Source organism: Hibiscus syriacus, unplaced genomic scaffold, assembly GCF_006381635.1.
Source record: "Hibiscus syriacus cultivar Baekdansim isolate YM2019G1 unplaced genomic scaffold, ASM638163v2 tig00001825_pilon, whole genome shotgun sequence".
NCBI classification, from domain to species: Eukaryota; Viridiplantae; Streptophyta; class Magnoliopsida; order Malvales; family Malvaceae; genus Hibiscus; species Hibiscus syriacus.
The window spans coordinates 1,272,984-1,295,686 of NW_024061893.1; the positions used below are offsets into that span (position 1 = coordinate 1,272,984).

The window sequence follows — 22,703 nt, forward strand, 5'->3', positions numbered from 1 at the left end:
GTCTGAAGGGAGAATTCAGTGGCAACCTCTGTCCTCTATTCCTGAGTTTATTTCTGTAATTTCTCATTAGACCAACAATATTTCTGCTACAGTGCCCTCAGGCGATGGTGTTGCTCTCTTGAACAGAATGGAAGTGACATCCAATGATGTTGGTGGCAGTGATGAATTTGAGAAGTGGAAGAGAGAGATTAGAGAGACAGAGGCTGAACGAATGAAAAATGGATATGTTTCTATAAGTACTGGTGATGGCTTCAATTTGGATGATCATGATAGGCCTCTAACACCAACAGAAGGTGAAGAAGAATTTATTGATGATGATGGAACCATGTACAAGTGGGATAGAAGTCTGAGAGCATGGGTTCCTCATGATGACACATCAACAAAAAATGAGAACTATGGAGTAGAAGAGATGACATTCTTGAAAGAAGATGAAGCTTTTCCAACTGTAAGTGCTACTGATGTTGTTGCTGCTGATGCCTCTATTAGAGAAGATGTTAATGGAAATGGTAAGAAAATGGAAGTAAGCTCCACTCCCAAGAGAAAATTGTTGGAAAAACCAGTTGATAAGAAGGAATCTAATAAACCTCCTGATTCGTGGTTTGAATTGAAAGTAAATACACATGTCTATGTGACTGGATTGACCGATGATGTTACTGTAGAAGAATTAGTTGAGGTGTTCTCCAAGTGTGGAATAATCAAACAGGACCCTAAATCAAAAAGACCTTGTGTGAAGATATATGTTGACAAGGAGACAAGAAGGAAAAAAGGGGATGCACTTGTTACATATCTAAAGGAGCCCTCTGTTGCTTTAGCAGTTCAAATTTTGGATGGAACTCCTTTTCGTACTGATGGAAAGATTCATATGCCAGTCAGTGATAGGGAAGCGGTGGCAGGTTAATGAACGTTGCTCTTTTTGAAGAATCAAACCTAGAAAGCTCTAGACTCGATGAATAACAATGGGGAATGAATAGGGGAAGGTGGCGGCAATAAGTAGGGTTCTTAGAGTTTCTTTTAGGTGCTGGAAACAAGGTAAGAAACAAGATTAAAACAAGATAAAGAAAAGATAAATGAATTACAAATAAAATAAGATAACCAAGAAATCAAAGATCTCCCTTATGAAGGTGAACGGTAAAGATGATTGATGGCGTGGATGGATATGTGGAAAATCGATGGATAATATCCTATCGAGCCCTCCTAGTCGCAATGAAAAGGAAAACATGATAATATGGCTCTAACCAACCCTTCTAGTCACGATGAAAAGGCAAATTGGAGTGTGAAGATTAATCTCCCTCACAAGAACTTGAAAGAACTCAAGGAGAATAAGCTTCGAAGGCACAAGGCAATCAACACTTGAAAAAATGAACTCTCGTTGTATTATTAATCAAAGAAATCTTGATTACAAAATTGAATGGAGCCTCCTTTATATAGGGGCTGAGTTCTAAAGGTCCTAAATAACTAAAAAATAAAATAATAATAAACTAATCATGTCTTAACTTTAATTCCTAATAAACTAATAATAACTAAAACTATTGTTTTAACCCATATTAATTCCTAATAAATAATAAATCTGATCCTAAAATATAATTCATCATCCTATATTAAATTATATCACAAATAATCAATATAAATATTGAAAATTCCTAATATTTACAAAATCCCGTATTAATCCCGTATATGATTTCCTGCATGCACCGTCTTCAGTAAAATGGCCATATCTTGAGTTCCCGATATCGGATTGATGCGATTCAAGAACCTTTGGAAAGATAAGATACATAAGGTAATATCTATAGAAGACATATTAACTAAATAAGATCAGGATCCCATTCAAAAGTCATCGTAAGTCTGCTTCTGTTCGAATCTTCTTTTCCAATGCTTGAACGAGTAGATCATTTGGAAGAGTTATTACTTCTTCCTTTAATGTGAGCCTTGTGATGCATGTATCATCCTAAATTTATTCAAAAATATTAGACCTTGAATCGAATAGATGTGCTTTGAATCTTCGAGACTTTGTTCTTCTAATAGGTTCGAGTAGAAACATTAGTCCAAAGAAGCATGTATTATGGACTCTGGTGCATGTATCATTCCCCCACTCCTCAAAAGGATTCATTCTCAAATCTTTAGACTTACATAAATTGTGAATCTTCATTGATATGGCATAGTGATTAGGGCTTTCAGGTGGTAACCCGTCAGGAGGGTCACCTAACACTATTCGACAACTCTGGGCGATGGAAGATGGTGTGGGCCAATCTCGTATTGCTTTTACTTTCTCATCATTTAAATGGATTCCCTGTGCACAAACTATAAAGCTTGTGGAGTTGTTCAAGTTATGTTTCATCATTAAGATGACGTCACGACTAAGGCTTTCCTGGATATAGCCTTTTTGTAACAAATCTAACTCTTTGGTTTCTTCGAGATTGTATGTTTGACGAGGTATAATGGAACCTTGAATTAGATTGGTTTGGTGTAGTTTTCCTCTTTTCGGTGGTAATTCGTTAGGTGAATCACCTAACACTTCTCAAAAATCTTGTAACAAACATGAAAACACACTAGGAAAATCCTTGTTAATGTTAGAAATCGAAACAATTGATTCCCTAAAGTGAACAAGAATGAAAGGTTGTTTGTAAAGAAAGTTCTCTCTAAATTCTTTTGTGCTCACACATAGATTTTGAGTCACTCTTTTCTTCTCATAATTAGGTTCACTCACCTCCCATGGGTCATTATTCTTTTGGCTTTTGTAACTAGTGACCTCTTTTGCTTTTGTCTCTTTCTCATCTTTTTCTTTTTTTGCTTTCCCTACCTCCTCACAAATTATCATTTGATCTTTAGGGGATGGAAGTGTGTCATTCTTTACTGATCGTTCTTTCTCCTTGTCATGTTTGTCATCTCTTGGCTTTTTTTGAGAATATGAAGTGTATATACTCGGTTTATCCGGGATTAAGTTGGAGCCCTCGAGAATCTAGCACGTGCCCAAACCAATTAGAAGCCCAACATGGAAATCAAAGACAGTTATGAGAAGGGTTAGTAAGTCATTATCAAGAGGGGTCGGTTTTTTTTAACTCCTAGAAACCACTATAAGCCATGATCAACCACTAGAAACAAGGGGAGAGGTTACAAAGTAAAAAAAAAAAGAGACCACCAACAGAGATTAAAAAAAAGAGACCACCAACAGAGATTAGAAAAAAAAAGACCACCAACAGAGATTAGAAAAAAAGGAGACCACCAACAGAGATTAAAAAAGAGGAGACCAACGAAAAATTTGGAAAAAAAAGGCATTTGAGAATAGAGGAGACTACGAGCAAAAAAACCTTATTAATTTCGGCAATTTCACAGTGTAAAGGGGATGCAAAAAGGAATCATAGTGTAATCTCACGATTCAAAAATAGAGAAAGCAATAGAGGTACATGTTCTTCGAGAAATTTTCCCTCAGTTCTTTATTTTCCAGTTGTATTTTTTCATTTTTTTGTGTGTATGCGATCGTTATTTAAAACTACAATTTGAGAGGGATTAGGATTTACCTAGACTGCTTGAACATAAATGGGGTCTTGTTGACTCTATTTTTTCTTTGTGTGGTTCCATTGTCAAGGAAAAAAGACGAGATTTAGTTTAACAAAATTAAAATAAAATAGAAGGGAGGGAGTGGTTGTTTACCTTTGAAAAGAGTAGTTCTCGCCATTGGGAATGGTTCACCAGAGCTTTAGGCCGTTCATGTCGGGGTTAGATTCCTTACCAGTTCGTTTAAGAGAGCAAGTTGAGCGTGGGTGAGGCAATTCCTTGCGTGGAAGAAAGGGAAAGTGGAGAAGGGTACTGGAAGTGGCCATGTTCTTTAGTTTTAACAAATAACTTAGGTTTTTTAAGTTAGGTTATATATTATATGTTTTGGGTAAATTAAGGTCTAGTCATTGTAACTTTAGGTGTAAACTATCTTTAGATCCTCTTAAGCTTAACGTTTTTTATAATTTAGTTACCTGTTGGGCTTGATTTTTGAATTTTTTTTAATTTGTCTCAACTTAGTTATTTTCCAGTTTTTGTTTTAGTTAATATTTTGAGTTATTTAGGGTTAAGCTCATTATATTTATGTTCGTTTTTATTTAATTCTTTGTTTAAATTTTTAGTCAGGATGTTTAATTTTACGTATGTTTAAATTTAGTCATTGATTTAATAGGGATATATATATTTTTTAAAATTTATAGTTTAGTATGCCATGTTTATTTTTTATATTTGACTCACATTTGTACATTATAGGTTAATATGCATGGTTATAATTTTTAATTTTAAATATATGTATATAATTTTTTGTATTTCACGCTGTATGCTATTTTTAATTTTGTTTAATTGATTTTGGCATGACATTTTTGCATAATTTGTATGATAACCTCATTTGCATAACTCGACATAATACATAATTGAATTAAGGGTAATACACTTTTAAGTTAACATTGTTTTAAGTGGACAGTCATAACTGATTTGAGGTCTGCTTTTAATGATTTTAAAATAAAAGCGTATCCCGAAAGTGAAACCAAAAATTGATTCGTCATCTAAAATTTGGGAACGAGAGAAAAAGAAATGTTCGTTTATTTAAATATATCGAGAAAAGGTTGTTATATCTTTAAGATCTGGTCTCGATATTTGTAAATAATCGAACATTCTTTTATCTTTCTAAAACGACTTGGTAATTTTAATTTAATTTGTTTGAGTGCTTTTGAATGTTTTAAATTTACACTTTTATTTTATGGGATCAAAAATTAAATTAAATTCGAATTTGTAAAGTTCATTACAAAGACGTTAATTAATCGACTAGGTACCGATTTAGGGCGTTGTGGGGGTGCTAATCCTTCCCCGCATGTAACCGACTCCCGAACTCGGATTTTGGTAACGCAGACCTTAATTTGTTGTTTTAATTAAAATTCATTTTTTTATTATTTATTTTATTTAAAACAACAAAACATTTTTGGGTGCCCAATCACACCCTAATCAAAGATTGGTGGCGACTCTTTGAACAATATGTTTTAACGTAAAGAGATTTTCAAAATTTTCGAAACGAGAGGTTTTTAAATCACATTTGTTTTTAAATTAAAAATCAATTGAAAGAGATAAGTTAAAAATTGATGTGGTTTTATAAATCTCACCTTTTCACCTTTAAGAAAAAATCGTATCGACAGCTTGGCGACTCTGCTGGGGACATTTTTTTAGAGAGTCAAGCCAATAGTCGATTAATTATCTGTCTTTGCAATTGAAAGTTATAAATTTGTTTTAATTTGGTTTTTGATCCCTTATTTGGTTTTAATATTTTTTGTTTATAATATGATTAACCAATAAATAGTTGTACTGATCTGTTTGTTAATGGTTTCAGATTAATTGTGTATTTTGGGAATTGATTTTGAGTGTTTTTATTGTTTGTTTTTTTCGCTTTTCCTCACACACTACACAGTTGCATTATCATAACATGAGCTAAAACCCCGCTCCGTCCTGTTTAAGTAGGAGTGAGAGACTATGCCCTCGTGTGGTTTTCACCTCCGCATGGGATAGTGGATCACTCCTGGAGCTCACGCCTTATGGTCCTCGTGATGGTAATCACCTCCGCATGGACATAAGGAGGTGTGTTCCCTCGAAATTGAACTCGATCCCCTAAAGCCTGTGATGGGCCAGGATTGAGGGTTCGGCAGCCCAAGGGGGCACCGACAAGGACAATTCGAGAACCTATAACTTTAGAACCGAACCTAGCATATAGTGAACATAGAGCCCGAATTTAGGTCGAGCCTAACCCGAACCTTAAGAGTCCCGTGAGGAGGGTACACAAGGAAAAGCTTTTTGAGTCATTTAATTTTGCTTTTTGAATAAATGTATACGAACTAGAAATCATGCGGTTAGGTTTATTTTTCTCGAACAAACATGCGAATTAGATATCATGCGGTTAGGATTTTTTGTGAATGACAAAGTATGGGGTAGATATCATGTTGGGTAGGATCAACTAAAGTATGATTGGGTAGCCAATATATGAGGGTAGGTTTTATTTGATATTTAGTACTTATTATTTTGTTGTTTATATTATGTGCACTAACCCATTTTTGTTATATGTCTATTTTATTTTGATTTTATTGCATTTACATCTCCATGTCATCACAAGGTGTTAATTTGCAAGTGATTGACTAATGAGAAGGCTAGACATATTGAGACAAAAAATTCTCAACCATGTAGTCAAAACCAAGAGATACAAAGATGTTCGACTGATCATGAAGAATGATATCTGCTGAATGAAGAAATCAAACTGATTGAAGACTTCCTTTAATGGGGCAAAGGCCAAGATGTTGATTCAAGAGATAGATACAATTATACCAAGGACGAGAATACCCTTCACAAAGACATGAAGATCACTTCGTATTGAAAGTAAAAATGGAGACATCAAGATTCAATTTAAAGACATCTGACGTCATCAAAGGTGATAAAGTACGACGACAACTTTGGGTGCAATATTAGATTCCATGAAGAGTACGGCTCAAGGAAATGAAGAAATGAAGAATCACATTTATATTTTGACTACATGGTGTACTGAATTCTTGTTGTCTAAATGAAGGTTGTTATATAGTGGTCACTTTTAGGATTAACACCTTGTGCATGTGCATTTGCATTTGCATTTGCATTCTTATTAGTTATTTATTTATTTTGTTGCTTTTTGTCATTTTGTTATCTCATTTGTACTAACTTGTTTCTATATTGTTTTTTTTTCTCTTTGTCGCATTGCATGATCATGACATATTCAAAAGGTGTTGATTTGTGAGTGGTCATCATAGTAAAAGGTTTCATGACGGACAAAGGGTTTCGTGATCAAGCAGGCTATAACATAGTCAAGAAGTGGCATCCTGTGAAAGCTTCGAGAATAGTGGAGGGTTGTTTGCATAAAGATCATATGGTGCACAAAGAGCACAATGAGATAAGAGAGATAAAAGAGAAAATGTCCAAGATGATGGATAGAATAGATGTTTTGTCCAAAGGAAGAGAGACTTCTACAAAAGAAAAGAAAGAACTCAATGAAAACAATCTCGAGGTGTCAGATACGCAATGGACTACTTTAGAACCTGTTGATTCTAGTCAGTATCAGAAATCACGCACAATCATTGTTCGTATCAACAAGTTGTTTGGAAATGCCAAGGAAATAGTGGCAACTATAGAAGTTCAGAAGGATGAAAAGAAGCCATGCAGTCAGAACTCGTTGGTGTTTGATAGTTTACTTCCAACATCAAGGGAAATAAAAATGGAAACTCCAATTCAACCCAAGTTGAGAGGTGGCTCTCATTGTGATTCCATCCCAATATCATATAAAGAATTGTATGATGAACTGTTAGAAGCCCGAGAAGTGGCACCGCATTATGTAAAACCTTTGCAACCTCCATATCCAAGTTGGTATGACGTCACGTTCGTTGTGAATATCATGCTGGAGTTCAAGGACATTCTATTGAGAATTGTTCTACCTTCAAACGTCGAGTCCAACTTCTTCTAGATCATGGAGTATTGGAGTTTGAATTGAAGGACAACCCAGTTTGAAAACAGATTATCCTGTTGAGTTTGAACCAACAGTGACCAAAGGTAAGGTATCAGTAAGGAAATCCAGGAAGAAAATTGTTTGCCAAAATACGAAGCTCTGATTCGTCATTTAAGAAGTGAAAATGATAAATTGAGCAAAGAGATGGAAGCCATGCGAGATGATTTTCAAATGATCAATCAGGCTTTTAAATTTGCTGGTATGGGAAATGTACTAAATGAGTAGATAACAGGAGTCGCTAAACTGAGGAATGACGTTGAACAGTGGAGAAGGAATTGTAAGGTACACGAGGGTCGAGCCGAGAAGTTTTCTCATGATTTACATATTGCAGAAAGAAGACGCAATATAGTTGTTGATAATTTGGGAAAATATCAAGCCGAAATTCAGACGTTGAACAGATCCATTGCCAATATGGAAATCTCATATCAGCACCATAAGCGGGAGAATGACGCTGAGCTAGAAGCCGTTAGAGCCAAGAACAAGAAGTTGATGAAGATTGTGGATGATTATAGTGATCTTATGCAAGAGCTTCATAACCACAATGACTTTCTTACAAGGAAGATTCAACAGCAGTGTCTACAGCTCCGAGAATCAGCACTCAAGATAGAGAAAGGGGACAAAGTCATGAAAGAAGTTATGACCCAAGCAAGCAATGTGGCTCAGAAATGGGTTGATTTAGCTGGTTTTGCAAGAGAATTAAAGCAGATTGACAACTCAACCCCCGAGCATGAGTGGAAATTAAATTGGCTTTTGAAGGAGATAGAAAAGTTCGGAGTGAAAGTTGTCTGTTATATGTAAAGTTTGTTTGATGAACCGAAACCTTTGTGTTCAATGAAAGTAATTTTAAGATGGTCACTCTGGAATGACACCTTTTGTATTTGCATCTGGCATTTGCATTACATGTATTTATTTAAGCATTTTACATGTATTAATTATAAAAACACAGAAATAATTTATGGAAGGTTATGTGACAGTAATAACAAGATCATCCATTCATACTACTTCCTCATCGTCATGAATAAGCAAATGGAAATAATGGAGCAATCTCATAAGGGATCACAAGATCAGTTGCAAGAGCAGTTAGTCGGGTCACAACAAGATACGGGGAATCAAGCATCGGGTTCTTTGCAAGGCGTATCGAATCAAATGATCCAGGTACTGGTACCACAGGCTGCTAGTAAAGAGAAAATAGAGGATAAAGGAAATCAATCTCATCAGACTGGTACATCAAGAGTGACAATTTGCCCTGGAGCGTCTAACTCAGACCTAGGGACGAGCCTCATCAATTTTGAACAATTTGAAGACAAATTCAGGTGGTTGAATGAAGCCATTAAAGATATGAAGATTGTTAATGCCCCTCACAAGGAGTTAGAAGCTAGAGAACTTAGTTTGGTCCCTGATTTGGTCATCCCACATGAATTTAGGGTGCCTAATTTTGAGAAATATGATGGCACTAGTTGTCCCATAATTCATCTAAAGATGTTTTGTAGAAAGATGGAAGGGTACCTAAATAATGACAATATGTTGATTCATTACTTCCATGATAGTCTTGCTGGGCCAGCTATAGTATGGTATAACCGTTTGAACAAAGAACAGATCAAGACATGGGTCAACCTAGCTGATGCTTTTCTGGGACAATATCAAATATGTTAAAGGCTTAGCCCCAAAACGTCCTGACCTTCAAAGGATAAGAATGAAAGCTACTGAGAGCTTTAAAGAATATGCCCTAAGATGGAGAGGAGTGGCAGTACAAGTTCAACCTCCTTTGTTAGAAGAAGAAATATCATATATGTTTCACGATTCTCTTCCAGCTCCTTTCTTTGAGTTAATATTGGGAAAGTCGACGAATAACTTCAAGGATCTTATGACAGCTGGAGAGTTAATTGAGGATGCAATCAGCAAAGGAAACTTGAAAGACACTTCTAAAAACCCAACCGATCAAAAGGAATAAACTGATGAGGTGAATGAATGTTACGTCAAGAGCTCTCAAAGCCGTAAAAGAAAATGGGTAACGGGTTACTCGAGACTTCCAAAGAAAGTCCCAAGATCAAAAAATGCTTTGAAAGTGTTCCAAACTCCTATCTCAGATCTATATCCCCATTTGATTGAAGGTCAATACCTCACACCGAGGCCAGTGAAAGTGCAACCAGACCCTTTTGCTCATAGCTATGATCAAGATAGTGTCTGTGATTTCCACTTGGGGGCATTGGGACATTCTACGGGAAACTGTAGGCCGCTGTTAAAGGAGATAGAGATGCTTGTGGCAAATGGGACATTAACAGAGGAATTGGTGGAACAGTGGATGACGAGCTCGAGTGGGGCATCAAAGAGTAATATGTAACATCCGTTTGAGTTAAGTGCCATGACATTAGATGGGTAATGAGGCCTCCCTAGATAGGAAGAGATCATTTCATTCTATCATGAAGCTTTATTCCATTTGCAAAATCATGTTTGAACTTGTTTTTCATCATTTCTCAGTTTTTTTGTATATGATTTAAATAAATTCATGTTACTTTAAGGATGGTAAGCATTAAATCGAATTTGCAACTTGAAATTCTTTGAATATCAACTGAATTAAAAACTCTTTAAATGATTAGAGTTATAAATCTTTGACAAGATGACAAGGTTGAAACCTGATAAAACAAGGACCTTGACCTTATCCCCAGAAGATACAATCGAACACCATACATTTTTATTGCAGGGACCGATATAGCCTTCTTCTATCATAATGGAATGAGCCATAGGCTTGGTATTCAGGTATGTATAGGAGCGGACAACGTGGGGTATCTTTTGTGTATGATGTCACGAAACTGAATAGACCACACTTTTGTTGATGACGTTCAATGATGATTATGATCTTTACAGATGAAATAGTCGAGTAGGTGAATCTAGTTTAGGTCAGTTGCTTGGAAATTGAACTCTAACGATGAGATTTTCTGACTTTCAACAACACCTAGACTATGACAGGTTCTTCTTGACAAGCTTAAGAAATTGGACCCGTATACCCAATTATAATATTATATGTATACAATAAAGCTTGAGCTGTCCTCTAGAGCAATTGGTTAAACGCCCCGGCTTTATGGACAATTTAGCTAGCCTAATAAAGGTGATGATATTATATATATACAATAAAGCTGAGCTATTCCGCTAAAGCAATTGGTTATAGAGGAAACTCGAAAGCCCTGGCTTTATGAATAGATTATATTCAAACCATGACCTTGATCGGTACTTGGCAATTTGGTGTATGCTCCACTGTGATTGTCAAGTCAAAGACTTTGTGATGAGACGAACCCTTCAGCTAGCCCGATAGAGGCAAATTACAATAAAGCTGATTTCAGCTAGCCAGACAATGGCAAATTAAATCAAGTTTTTCTAAATAAGGAGTTTCGATAAAGATTGACTAAGGGAGTTAAGGAAAACCTGTTATAGTCAACTTCACACGAGCACTCAGGAATTTCATTTTTAGATCGATATTTCTGCACTGCCTTTGTTAGAGGAGTCTACGAGGCTTGAACAAATGGAAGATTTCAGAGAACTGAAATAGAAGTGTTCTATAAAGTCTAGTAATTGATTATGCAAGTTGCGTCATTTTGTTCATATCAGATTAAAATACCAAGCCAGAAGAAGGGGCATGTTGTGATGTTCACGAAGACCGAGAAAGAAATATAAGTTTGTTGGCTGAAACCTTAAAAAATAGGAAGCCAACTGAAGCCACCCTATCAATTTTGACACTTGTCAAAGAGTTATAACTCTGAAAAATTAAATAGTTATTGATTCTTTTGATATTTTTTGAACTCATGTTTATGATTTGATTTGATTGTGAGCCTGAATTAAGGGGCAATATTTTATAAAATTCTTTCATTCTTTGATCCCTATAATAAGAGAAAAGGGAAAACATTTTCAAACATGACAGTCTCAAATGTGAAAGGTTCTTGAAGTTTGTGAGACTCATTATGCCTCTATTGGAGAAAAGGAATAAGTGATTTCAGAACATGAAGCATTCCACAATCTTGAAGTAAATGGTCGAAGAGAACAGAATGAATGAAGAATGAAACTTATAACATTTCATTGTGACGTTGTCAATTACCCATCGAGAAGAAGATGATCTCATTATTCAGAAGGGGAACATAATACAACTTGTGTAAAATGCAAGACATTTTCTTAGAAGAATTGGTCAATTCTTAAGTGTTTATGACAACATGAAGAGAAGCCCTCAAGATACTTGGCAATACCACTGTGAAGTGACACCAGAATGAGAACGTTCAAGTTAGGATATGTTGGGCATGAAGAAATCCAGGAGTACCCACTTTGGGGCATGACCAGAAACCCAGATCATGTTGGGATGACAAGATTCAGACCAAGAAGATATTGAGAATGAGTCTCACAACTTGAAGTGTTAGGAGCAGCAATTTGAAGAGCTTATCTTGAGCAGAGCATCAATCAATGGAAGAGTCAAAAGAATAACTTAGAAAGCATCAATGGGCAAGATTTCTGATCATAGAAGAAGTTGAAGAGAAAGCAATTTCTCCGAAGAAGATAGAAAATGAAGACAGAAGATAGCAATCTCTTCAAAATGCAAATTGAAAATTATGAGTTGCTACACTGATATCAAAGCAAACCCTGGAAAGGAATGATCAAGTAGAAAGAGACTGAGTTTGCCACTTTCAAGTCAAATGAAGATGGAATCGACATTTATGCATTCATGAGAACATCATTTGCATAAAAGAAAATGCATTACACTAATATATTTAATTGCATTCGTGTTTCATACATAAACACATGGTTTTGACAAATCTTCCAGTGAAAAGAGAAGATGCAGGATGTTAAAATCCCGACAATTAAAAGGTAGAAGTTAAACATCAAATACAGGGAATCATGTTTAGAGAGGCAGAACTTGAGGAACGCAGGGGTCAATCCACAGAGGAAGCTTTGCTTTGAAAAGGGGCACGTGGACCGATCATTAAGTCATTTTTATGAAAGAAAATGAGAAGGATTTCTCATTAAAATATGAAATTTGAGATTTTGAAGAGTAAGAAAAGTTTCTTACCCATCTATCAAAGTAAGTCTTTCGGGCCATCAGTAAGTCTTTCGAGCATGATGATTAAATCCTTTGGGTAATTTTTAAGCCTTCACGGAAGAGTAGTGAAGCAAACCCATCAGTAAGTCTTTCGAGCATGATGATTAAATCATTTGGGTAATTTGTAAGCCTTCACCGAAGAGTAGTGAAGCAAATCCATCAGTAAGTCTTTCGAGCATGATAATTAAATCCTTCGGGTAATTTTTAAGCCTTCACGGAAGAGTAGTGAAGCAAACCCATCAGTAAGTCTTTCGAGCATGATAATTAAATCCTTCGGGTAATTTTTAAGCCTTCACGGAAGAGTAGTGAAGCAAATCCGTCAGTAAGTGTCATCAATAAGTCTTTCGAGCATGATGATGAAATCTTTCGGGTCATCAGTAAGTCTTTCGAGCATGATGATTAAATCTTTCGGTTCATTTGTGAGTTTCTCGAACAAGATGATAAATCCTTCAGGTCATCCATAAGACCTTCGGGTAGGATATTTTCACACCAAGATGATAAGTCCTCCGGGCCATTTTAAGCCTTCTCGGAAGAGCATTGGAGTCAGCCATCAGATCATCAGATGTGGGAGGAAAGAGAAGGTTCTCAAGTACAAAGAAACGGAACAATTGATTAAAAGAAAATGCGCACGAATTAACCGATTCAAGGTCCCAGGAAGAGAGAGGTTTAGATGGTAGCCGAGTCCAAGAAGATTCTCATATATAGTTGCGAGACAAGCTCATTCAAGAGAAATGGATTCTCAAAGATTCTTTTAAATTCTAATTTTTTTTTCGCGTATAATGTTTTTCAAATCTTCAAGCATACATTAATAGGTGGAAACGTTTGATTTTCAGGATTAACCTTCAAAGTTGAGCATTCATGGAATAATGATGAAGCAGAATCACACTAGAAGATTGTTCGAGTTCTACTCCCTGAAGCAAGAGGGAGCAAACCCGTAGGCAGAAGATTGTTCGAGTTCTACTCCCTGAAGCAAGAGGGAGCGAACCCGTAAGCAGAAGATTGTTCGAGTTCTACTCTCTGAAGCAAGAGGGAGCGAACCCGTAAACAGAAGAGTGTTCGAGTTCTACTCCCTGAAGCAATAGGGAGCGAACCCGTTTTTAGAAGATTGTTCAAGTTTCTTAATCCCTGAACAAGAGGGAGCAGACCTGTCATTTGAAGATTTTTCAAGTTTCATTTATCTCGAAGTAACAGTGGAGTGGTTTAATCTTTTAAAGTTCTCAGGATCGGACAAACTCGATTATCTTTTGATCTTTGCTCTATTCTCGTTACACGACAATGAGCAAAGAGGGGCAGCTGTAGATACTCGGTTTATCCGGGATTAAGTTGGAGCCCTCGAGAATCTAGCACGTGCCCAAACCAATTAGAAGCCCAACATGGAAATCAAAGACAGTTATGAGAAGGGTTAGTAAGTCATTATCAAGAGGGTTCGGTTTTTTTTAACTCCTAGAAACCACTATAAGCCATGATCAACCACTAGAAACAAGGGGAAAGGTTATAAAGTAAAAAAAAAAGAGACCACCAACAGAGATTAAAAAAAAAGACCACCAACAGAGATTAGAAAAAAAGAGACCACCAACAGAGATTAGAAAAAAAGGAGACCACCAACAGAGATTAAAAAAGAGGAGACCAACGAAAAATTTGAAAAAAAAGGCATTTGAGAAGAGAGGAGACTACGAGCAAAAAAACCTTATTAATTTCGGCAATTTCACAGTGTAAAGGGGATGCGAAAAGGAATCATAGTGTAATCTCACGATTCAAAAATAGAGAAAGCAATAGAGGTACATGTTCTTCGAGAAATTTTCCCTCAGTTCTTTATTTTCTAGTCGTATTTTTTCATTTTTTTGTGTGTATGCGATCGTTATTTAAAACTACAATTTGAGAGGGATTAGGATTTACCTAGACTGCTTGAACATAAATGGGGTCTTGTTGACTCTATTTGTTCTTTGTGTGGTTCTATTGTCAAGGAAAAAAGACGAGATTTAGTTTAACAAAATTAAAATAAAATAGAAGGGAGGGAGTGGTTGTTTACCTTTGAAAAGAGTAGTTCTCGCCATTGGGAATGGTTCACCGGAGCTTTAGGCCGTTCATGTCGGGGTTAGATTCCTTACCAGTTCGTTTAAGAGAGCAAGTTGAGCGTGGGTGAGGCAATGCCTTGCGTGGAAGAAAGGGAAAGTGGAGAAGGGTACTGGAAGTGGCCATGTTCTTTAGTTTTAAAATATAACTTAGGTTTTTTAAGTTAGGTTATATATTATATGTTTTGGGTAAATTAGGGTCTAGTCATTGTAACTTTAGGTGTAAACTATCTTTAGATCCTCTTAAGTTTAACGTTTTTTTATAATTTAGTTACCTGTTGGGCTTGATTTTTGAATTTTTTTTTAATTTGTCTCAACTTAGTTATTTTCCAGTTTTTGTTTTAGTTACTATTTTGAGTTATTTAGGGTTAAGTTCATTATATTTATGTTCGTTTTTATTTAATTCTTTGTTTAAATTTTTAGTCAGGATGTTTAATTTTACGTATGTTTAAATTTAGTCATTGATTTAATAGGGATATATATATTTTTTAAAATTTATAGTTTAGTATGCCATGTTTATTTTTTATATTTGACTCACATTTGTACATTATAGGTTAATATGCATGGTTATAATTTTAATTTTAAATATATGTATATAATTTTTTGTATTTCACGTTGTATGCTATTTTTAATTTTGTTTAATTGATTTTGGCATGACATTTTTGCATAATTTGTATGATAACCTCATTTGCATAACTCGACATAATACATAATTGAATTAAGGGTAATACACTTTTAAGTTAAAATTGTTTTAAGTGGACAGTCATAACTGATTTGAGGTCTGCTTTTAATGATTTTAAAATAAAAGCGTATCCCGAAAGTGAAACCAAAAATTGATTCGTCATCTAAAATTTGGGAACGAGAGAAAAAGAAATGTTCGTTTATTTAAATATATCGAGAAAATGTTGTTATATCTTTAAGATCTGGTCTCGATATTTGTAAATAATCGAACATTCTTTATCTTTCTAAAACAACTTGGTAATTTTAATTTAATTTGTTTGAATGCTTTTGAATGTTTTAAATTTACACTTTTATTTTATGGGATCAAAAATTAAATTAAATTCGAATTTGTAAAGTTCATTACAAAGACGTTAATTAATCGACTAGGTACCGATTTGGGGCGTTGTGGGGGTGCTAATCATTCCCCGCACGTAACCGACTCCCGAACTCGGATTTTGGTAACGCAGACCTTAATTTGTTGTTTTAATTAAAATTCATTTTTTTATTATTTATTTTATTTAAAACAACAAAACATTTTTGGGTGCCCAATCACACCCTAATCAAATATTGGTGGCGACTCTTTGAACAATATGTTTTAACGTAAAGAGATTTTCAAAATTTTCGAAACGAGAGGTTTTTAAGTCGCATTTGTTTTTAAATTAAAAATCAATTGAAAGAGATAAGTTAAAAATTGATGTGGTTTTATAAATCTCACCTTTTCACCTTTAAGAAAAAATCGTATCGACATGAAGTAGAAGATGAGGAAGGATTTGAAGGATTACCTTGGTAAGAGGATGAAATACCTTGGTTATGTTCTATGAATCGGAATCTCTTTTGGATTTGTGCTTCGATTGTCATTGCTTTCTTTAGTGTATCTTCAAGGTTTTCGTACCCCTGGAGATCAAGAAGATCAGTGATGTTTGAGTTTATGCCGACGACGAATCTTGACACGGTGACCTCTTCTTTTTCAGTTATGTTAGCCCTATTGAGTAAGGACATCATCTCCTTGTAGTAGTCTTCAACTGAACTTCTACCTTGTCGAAGTCGGTGTAGTCATAGTTTAACTTCTCGTGTATAATGTGCCGGTAGGAATCGCTTTCTCATGGTTTGCTTGAGGTCAGTCCAAGAAGTGATTGTTGGAATTTGGAAGTTCCAGATCTTTTTCCTTGTTTGCATCCACCAAGTTCGAGCATATCCTTCGAATTGTATGGTGATGAGGTGAACTTGTTTAGCTTGGGGGCAGTCATGGTATGCGAACATGAGATCAACTTTTCCTTCCCATTCGATGTACCTGTCTGGATCGTTGTCTTCTTTGAAAGACGGGATCATGAACATTGGTTTTGTAAAGAGTTTGGGTTCTTGGAAACGTGGTTGTTCTCGCCCGAGTACCAAAAGTTCAGCATTGTTTGGTCTTGGATTCTGGTTTGGTAGATCCAGTTGTGGTTCTTGTCATTCTCTCATGATTTCATCAAATCTTTCAACTTGAGTCGTGAGTCGGGCAAGTGCGGCTAATATAGTCGTAAGTGTCTTGTTGTTTTTGTCGCCCATCCTGAAATCATAACACTCGAAAGAAAATTTTAAAGTAAAATAAAAATAAAAGAAAGAAAATTCAACAAAACAAAAAAACTCACAAGTCACTCCAAGAAAGTAACACAACGAGAGGCAAGTAAGCCGATCTTGTACTCTTTAAACTCACTTTACCAAGTAGTCTTCCACAGTTCGTATCGGAGTTTGATTACTAGCAAAGGTGATAAGAAAACCTAAAAGTTCTAAGAGGCCAAACAAGGGTTAGACTCTAAGAGAACGAGAATGCAAGGAATGAAGAAGTATGCAAACTCTTTAATCCTACTAACACAAGAAAGATAATGTGTTAGATAATGCAAAAGAACAATAAAAAGGAAAAACAAAAGAACATTAAGCACTAAGAGTCAAAGAAAAAAAAGAACCAAACCTGAAAACCTAGAAAACGCTGGATCAACTTGAGAAACATTTTTGAGGGGGTTACCGGTGTCCAATAATTTTGGAAATTTTTTTTAATATCTTTCGATACGTCAAGAAAGCACCTGTAAAATTTCAGAACCAAATACCTTCATTAGTATCCAGTAGACTCTGTTGAACGGTGAGTCCTCAAACAATTAGTTTTTCGTGATTGCTTCGTTTGAAGATGTTCTTGATCTCTAAAAATTCTGATTTTTTGTGTGAATGATATTGAATATATGAAGTTGAAATATGGAAATTTTCACCACGAAATTACTCCTGTAGAATTTTCAAGAAATTCGACAAAATTCTAGATCGAATCTGCCGATGAAGCTTGAATGATGTATTTGAAGGCTCTAATGAACTTCGATTGGGGTGAAATTTGGACTGGATATTAATATTAGGATGAATATGATATCTAGATAATATCAACCCTACATTCATTCGTCTACAGTTTTTCAATTTTTGTGACTTTTTTAGACTTTTTGATTTTTTTTTTCAGCCTTTTTCTTCTTCTTTTTTTGAAAAAAATAGCAAACTAACAAGAAGGATTTGAATCTAAATTAAAATTAAATAACAATAACCTGAAACGATGAATCTTTTGTGAACTAGCTCCGTTGGGGTACCTTTACGGTTTTGTGTGCAAGAACAAACAAGATTGCTTGCTTCTTTCCAAGAGTCGACCCAAATTTGATACCAATTGATAGGGAAGCGGTGGTGGGTTAATGAACGTTGCTCTTGTTGATGAATCAAACCTAGAAAGCTCTAGACTCGATGAATAACAATGGGGAATGAATAGGGGAAGATGACGGCAACAAGTATGGTTCTTAGAGTTTCTTTTAGGTGCTGGAAACAAGGTAAGAAGATTAAAACAAGATAAAGAAAAGATAAAGGAATTGCAAATAAAATAAGATAACCAAGAAATCAAAAGATCTCCTTATGAAGGTGAACGGTACAGATGATGATGGCGTGGATGAATATGTGGAAAATCGATGGATAATGTCCTATCGAGCCCTCCTAGTCGCAATGAAAAGGCAACACGATAATATGGCTCTAACCAAACCTCCTAGTCGCGATGAAAAGGCAAATTGGAGTGTGAAGATTAATCTCCCTCGCAGAACTTGAAAGAACTCAAGGAGAAGAAGCTTCGAATGCACAAGGCAATCAGCACTTGCAAAAATGAACTCTCATTGTATTATTAATCAAATAAATCTGATTACAAGTTGAATGAAGCCTCCTTTATATAGGGGCTGAGTTCTAAAGGTCCTAAATAACTAAAGAATAAAATAATAATAAACTAATCATGTCTTAACTCTAATTCCTAATAAACTAATAATAACTAAAACTATTTTTTTAACCCAACCTTAATTCTTAATAAAATAATAAATCTGATCCTAAAAGATCATCATCCTATATTAAATTATATCACAAATAATCAATAAAAATATTAAAAATTCGTAATATTTACAAAATCTCATATTAATCCCGTATAAGATTTCCTGCATGTATCGTCTTCAGTAAAATGGCCATATCTTGAGTTCACGATATCGGATTGATGTGATTCAAGAATCGTTGGATAGATAAGAGACATAAGGTCGTATCTCCAGAAGACATCTTAACTAAATAAGATCAGGATCCCATTCAAAAAGTCGTCGCAAGTCTGCTTCTGTTCTGATCTTCTTTTCCAATGCTTGTACGAGTAGATCATTTGGAAGAGTTATTACTTCTTCCTTTAATGTGAGCCTTGTGATGTATGTATCAGTCAGCCAAGCTAAATTCGAGCAGAAAGGGGATAAATTCATAGCCAAGCAAGTGGACAGCTGGAAGAAAAAGAAGCTGAAGAAAGTTGAGGAGAGTATGCTTAGCTAGGGTGGCCGTGACGATGCGAAGGTGACAGTTTCGGCGACTGTTGTCCTTCGTAACATGTTCACACCTATTGAAATGAGGGCATATGCAGATTATAACAGTCGTTTGTTATTTGGGTACACATCGGTTCGATCAGATTCAATTGCTGGAGAACTTAGATTGTTTGAACCAATTGAAATTTTTTTTCCTTAAATTTCAAATGGTAGAGGTGCTTGCTCTTGTCGGAAAGGAAATAGAAGGTGGTGTACTAAATGTTATTGAAGTGATTCCAAAAGTTGCAACCCAAGCAAATATAAGAAAGATGTGGGGTATAAGTTTGGGTCTACTGAGGTTGGTCATAATGGAAACTTGGTGAACTACAAAGCTTTGAACGGTTATTGTTCCAGTTTCAATACTAGTCAAAATATAATCTTTCGGAGTGCTCTAATCTTGCAGCTGCCAATCCACGACCCACGCTAGCTATTGGGTTTCTACCTCTTTATTCTATTGGTCTTCGAGTTGGGCAACTTGTTACCTTGAAACGGAGAAATGAGAGGCCAAAAGATATAGGGAAGAGCAAAGTTTCACAAAACAATGATGAGGTGTTGTATGAGGTGAATGTGAATTCTGATAAACCACCTACTCTATTATGGTGTTCAGAATTCACATTGCATAAGGTCCCAGATATGTTACAGAACATAATTAAACAACATGCTGATAAAAATCGAAGTGAACGATAATTTCAAATTGAAGAAGAAGTATACCTAAGATTGCAACCTTACTGACAGAATTTACTTGTACGATGGATGAACTTGAACTCAAATCACGATACTTGGGAAGCTCATACCATTCTCAGGCCTCGGTTTCCAAATTTCGATCCTTGGGGACAATGATCTACTCGTGGAGGGGGTATTGTCACGAATGAAGGAGAAGAACAAAACGAAGGGTTCATAAGTGAAGCGAAGGAATTGGGGAAATCAAAGAAATGGTTAGGGATTAGAAATTGTAAATTGGGAATTAGAAAATGTGATGGTCAGGTGAGGATATTACCCGAAGAGCTGGAGCAGGCTGGGAAGACCCAAGTAACGCTGGAAAGGGCCAGACCAAATGGCCCAATACATCCTGAAGAGAAGAAATGAAACAAAACCATTATGTTATGAGTCTGTTATTGTAAATGCCAGCTGGCATAGCTAGATTCGTAGTACTACAAGTGTAACTAAATAAATTACCTGCTTGTAGAGCATTGGAGGCTTATGAAATGAATGGATGAATTCTCAGTTTTCTTGAATCCCTTTTTTTCTCTTCTTTAATCTACATTTCCTCAATTTCCTTCGATTCTTCTTCTTCTATCGCAGGGACATAACACATACTTACACTTTGTGTTTAAATGGTTCAATTGTAGTTAATCTGTATTCACATGTAGATTTGACATGATCATAAATTGATTAATATGGATATCTAATGTTTCATCTCAATAGTGAACCGATACCATAAAATTCAATCAAGTTTACATTCTGATGATTGGCTCGTGAAAATACCCGTGAATCAACCTACTTATAGCACTACAATGGTAAAACATCAATTCTAGCTTAGTTTTATTGTAAAAAATTGTTCGAAAGAATTTATTAAATATCCTATAGCCAAAATTCAATTTTGATGCTATAATCAATTAGAAAATAAAGAAAAAACATATACAAATTACATAATTTTATCAATTACATATATACAAACACTTAGCGATAACATGGGGCGTTTCATTTTTAATTTTTCAAATTCATTTTAATTTTATTCAACATTGTGACGGTCCACAATCAAGGAAATGTTAATCATGAGCAATTCATCGATTTCAATCACATGTCCTTTATGGTTGGATGAATGAGCATTCCGTTGACTGATGGTTCCCCACCATCCGATCCCGTGCTGACCTCATGCATCTGTTATTTTTTTTTTAGGGCTATGGAATTTGGTAATCCATCAATCAAAATCTTTTCCTTGTACCTTTTTTCGCTAGATAAAGTAACTGTATGGATCAAACACATCCAAGCAAGCAAACCAACTCATAGCATTGTTATTTGATATCTACTCCCTTATCTTTCAATTTGAAATCTTTTTTTGTTATTCACAATATCATATACTTAAACGATATAATAGTTTCAATCTTTATTAAATTTACAACATAATTTGTTGGTTATTCAAATAGTTTTTTTTTTTCTTTCAATAAATTCTCCACGACTTTTCCTGATCAAACAACTATCAACGTTTAATAATACGTGTTTTAACAAAATTGTTGAACGGAATATAAATTCATCTTTAGTCGGTGGGATTAGGGTTGGTGTAATATAAGACCTTTTTAGTGAAAATAAAACACAATTCGATACATTACAAATCTAATGGTTGAAAATATGGTCCACTATAAATTTTCTTTCTTTCTTTTTTGTATAAATAACAAAGCCAGCTAATAGATGTCTATGTCAAGCTCTGGAAACAGCCCCTAACTTGGATTTATAGCAGTGATATGAATCCCTGAATTTGTTATGAATTGAGAGACTTAAATTAAGGTTAAGAACAAAAGAGTAGAATTGAGCATTAATTTATATTTTACGTTAATTTTTAATTATAAAAAAACAAACTAATATTTTTTTCTAAAATGATTTTAAAGCATAGAAGAATATAGTTGTGTAGACACTCATTTTCACCCGAATTTGAGTTTTTATTTTTATTTATTATAGGCATATATACGATAATATAGTATAATTTTTGAAAGTGTTTTTGAAAAATATAACATATAGTTTACAAAAAATGGTTTCTGAAAATATATATAATATATTTTTTTTTAAAAACGTTTTTGAAAACTTATATACAATATATAAGTTTTAAAAACATTTTGAAAATTATAAACATATATTTTGAAATCATTTTAAAAATATAATGTATAGTTTAAAATAAAAACATTTTTGAAAATTTTATATAATATATAGTTTTAAAAATATTTTGGAAAACTCATATAATATTTTTAAAAATCATTTTTGAAAACTATATGGTATATAGTTTTGAAAACATTTTTAAATATAATATATAGTTTAAAAAATATTTTTTGGGATATATATATTATATAGTCTATATTATTATTAGTATTATTTCTTTTCATTTTATTCACTTTATTCATTTAATTTCATTTATTCTGTTTATGGTCCAGGTCCAAAGATTGGGTGAGAAGTCCACTGTTCGGGTCCAATATGTTTGGGGCCTGAACCAGCCCAAATCCTACAAGTTAGGGTTTACTCGGTCAAGCATTGCGCCGCACGAGGGAGGAACAAGGCACGCACAGCCAGGCGAGAAAACCGGCCAAAATCCGGTCACGAAGCAACCAGCCCCGGCTAAATCGGGACTGACCCATCCCGTTTTAGCCGGTCAACCCTCAACGGCCACCAGCCCCGTATTTCGGAACAGGAAAACGGCCGATGAAGGCCTATAA

The 22,703-nt window shown here is 35.0% G+C and overlaps 1 pseudogene; it reads left to right on the plus strand.

The window, feature by feature from the left end:
- LOC120136569 lies at positions 1-22,703 on the plus strand (annotated as a pseudogene).